Raw genomic sequence first — 4,022 nt, 5'->3', positions numbered from 1 at the left:
TTGACGTACGGATGTTTTATATTTTATTAGTTAAAAATCTGTCTGTAACACTTTTTTCTTCTGAACTTTTTTCATCATTTTTATTACTTGTGCATTCATTATTAGCATTACACATGATAGGTAAATGTTTCCCATTGCATTTAGAACAATTAATTGCTTGTTTACAGAAACGCGCAATATGTTTGGGTTTATTTAAGCATTGAAAACAAATTCCGTGATTTAAAAGAATTTCCTTCTTTTTTTCGTATGTTTAACTCTTCGCAAGCCTACAATCTTGAGTCATATGCGATTTATCACAAAATGCGCATTTCTATTTTTTTTAAATCAACCGGATACGAATTTCTTCTCGAATTATTAAAGAAATCAAAACCAGATGGCCTATTTACTTTTTCACGAATATCATGATTCAGCGTTTTTTTTATTATGTTTTTCTAAATCGAAAGAAGAACGCGCAATAATCAATTTTTGTTCCGATTCGATTTTCTTTTTAAGAAAGTTTAAGAGATGATTCAACCTATCACTCCCTGAACATTCTGCTGTTATTAATTCACTTTGCTTTCGTTCGTAAACTCTCAATAAATCGCTTGGTAAACATGACTCTACAAGAGGATTTAGGTAAAGAAAAGAAATAAAATGTTTAATTAAAGGAGAAAAGTAATCACTTTTAATTAATGCGCAAAAACAAAGTAAAAAACTAAACATAATTTAAATCAACAAAATTGGCCACTGGTGTAAAAAAGAAATCATTATTTTCGAAACCAGTTTGCTTAGTTTTCAGAAAATGAATATATATATATATATATAGATATAGATAGATAGATTTCCCCTAAGTCACGTGAGGTACGTTGGGTGCACTTGTTTAGACAAGAAACAAGCGACTAGCTCCCTCTATTTATATATCAGCTCTATGGCTTTACTCTTTTCATTTTTGTTTATGGCGAGTACCGATTTATGAGCATATCCCGAACTGTCTGGCATGTGTAAAGTTGAGGGGACAGGGGGATAAGATGGGTGAAATACTTTCTCATTCTCATTAAGTGATGATCCTGAACTATTGGATGTCTCTATTTGATGCGCAGTAATAGAATCACTTTCATTTTGATGATTTATTTTATGTCTCGGGAAATGGAGAGGAATATGATGCTTCCGGTTACATACTTTACAAGTTTTTGCCATAGAGCTGATATATAAATGGAGGGAGCTAGTCGCTTGCCCAAATTGCCTGTACTGTTTTCTTTACTATGCTATAAAGCGCAGAGTATTTATATGCGGAACTCTGAAAAAAATGATAAAAATCTGAAAAAAATTTCGACTTTGTCTAAGGCCCACAATTTTATGTGGGAGGTTACATCTTTATTACGGATTATTTCAAAAAGTTTCGCGGAGATTCTCACTTTGGTTTTAGGTTGCTAAATATTTGATCAGAGCCTGAGACATGGCTTTAAATGTGACAAAGACAGGATATTCCGAAAAAATTATTTACAACAAGGTATAATAATTCTTTTAATACCAGAAGATCACCTTTGAAATTTCGTAAATGCGTATAACACAAAAGTACTTTGATATTAATTTTCTTTAATTGTTGGAAGAGGGGCAAATTAAAAAAAAATCGAAAGGAGAGTAAGATGAGAGAGAGAAAAAAAAAGAGAGAAGAGAAAGAGCAAGAAAACAGTAAGAAAACATGAATTAAAATGTTGCGAATGATTTTGTTAGATTTCTGATGTTTAATTATAGAAATGGAATATAAAAATTTAAACAGACAATATTGGATGTAAACTTTTTACTTCAACGTACATAAACTATACAGAAAGTGTTGTAAACTTCGACAAAAGTCGAACTCCAGATTTTGCCGAATTTCCAAGTTTCAGAACACTTAGAATTCGAAAAATATATTTTTGGCATTATATTTCGGCCTGCCTGTCCCTAAACATAACTCAAAATTGCTTTGAGTTGTACAGAATAAAACTGGTATATCAACTTTACACAGAATTTGTAGATTTCCATCAAATTTTGAGCGAAATCCATTCAGAGGAAGTCTGTCTGACTGTCTGAATATAATTTAACACTATAATTACAAAACGAAGAGAGATACATAGATAAAATTTGGTACACAGAATTAACATTTAAAATATAGATACCTATGAAATTTGGAAACATCAATCAAGGAGTCGATGATTTGTCGGTATGTACTTTGACGAACATGTGAATTCGATAATTCAAAAACGCAATGATTTAAATACATCAAATTTAATATCTTATTTTGTGACTACAATACAAGATACTAAACATGATATAAGATATTACTAGACTACTACACAATACAATACAAGATACTACTTTGGTACAGAATTGCAGTTCTGCACCAAATTTAGGTTCCAAACGTTTGGAAATTTTCAATTTTACAGGTACTATTAGCAGCAATCGCCAAAATAGGGATTAATCGCCCCCCCCCAAAAAAAACCCTCCAGGGATCACTAATTAGATTCAGTAAAAATGCTGAATTCGCGCCAACTATCCACTCCAATCCACGCAAGGTATTCGTGGTTTTATCCAAATCCCAAAATTTCATGCGAAGGAGGGGGATAACAGACAGCTTTATTAGATTTATACGAGAAAGTTTTTGGGGAGATCATTCCAACTGTTCTAAAATGTTACAAGAATTAAATACTTTGCTGTACCAATGATTCTTCGTATAATTACTTTGTGGTGGTAACATTATAAGCCAGTTAACAACTTCTGGAGAAGAGAGTACTCTTTTGTCTAGTGGTTATGTTACTCGGCTACGAACCCAAACGTTGCGAGTTCGAACCTCAACCCGCACAACTTCATTATTTACTTAATTAAATTTATATAAAGGCTTTATTTTCTTAACATGTCGATTTTAAATGATACATTTTTGAATCTGTAGATTTTAAAATATGCTGCTATTCCGTTGTTTTTTGTGTGTGTAGACCATGGATATTATACATATATAAATGAGGTAATAATATACTACAAAATTAATTAATGATTTGAATTAATCTACCCTCAGCATAGATTAATTCAAATTATTAAATTTTCTATTTTCTCTATTTACGAATTAATTCATTAGAAACAACGAAAACTGAAATCCAGAATTTTATTCACTTAAACAGCCAGATCTGGAATTCATATGAGAATTAAAAAAAAAAAAAAATTCTGTACTTAGATGCTGTAAATCAGTTAACAGTGATGACGTAGCATTTCAAAAAAGTGTCTTGTAGTTGGAATTTTTGGAAATTTTTCTCTCGAATATGATAAAATTCTCATTACTTGGAACGTAAGGAAGTCATCATTTCTTTTGCAAAACAAAACAAGTATGAAACTTTTTTTTGCCTAACTGTAATGTACGGAAACTTCTTTTAATTTATTTTAACAAATAATTACTGTAACAATCACTGCATTTGTTTTATTCTATCATTTTTGCTGGATTTGTTTGGAAAAATTAACTACCAGATTGTACATAATACTTTTACAATTTTTTTCAATGGTCTAAAAGACTTACTTTTTCTCATAAAACACATAAAGTAAAGGTTTTAAATTTGGGATATAAAACAATTCTTGAGACAATCTATAAAGAAAGCGTTCTTTGTCTCAGAAAAAACGTGATGAAAAATTGATAACGAGCTCATGTAAGTAATCATAACGAGCTCATGTAAGTAATCATCTCATTTTGGGTATTTGGAAATAATTGACGAAATTAAAAATACAAGATTTTAACTCAATGAAGAGACAACGCATTTTATTTCAATTGATGAAAAATGATTGACTGAATATTTCGAAACATCACGACGCCATTCTTGGGAGCTTAAGATAGCAGAACCACAAGAAAGATAATCTTGAAGTTTGTTTACAAACTTGAGATAGTTTTTGGAAAAATTAGGCCGAAATATTTTTGATATGAACCAAAACTAATTTTAAAACCATCGTGCAAGACCTTGAGTTTAACATACCAAGGGTTATTTATGATTTTCATTTAATTCTTTTTTTTGCATAATTCTTTT

The sequence above is a fragment of the Argiope bruennichi genome, chromosome 1, assembly GCF_947563725.1.
Source record: "Argiope bruennichi chromosome 1, qqArgBrue1.1, whole genome shotgun sequence".
Classification (NCBI taxonomy): domain Eukaryota; kingdom Metazoa; phylum Arthropoda; class Arachnida; order Araneae; family Araneidae; genus Argiope; species Argiope bruennichi.
Note: the sequence above shows the minus strand (reverse complement) of the source record.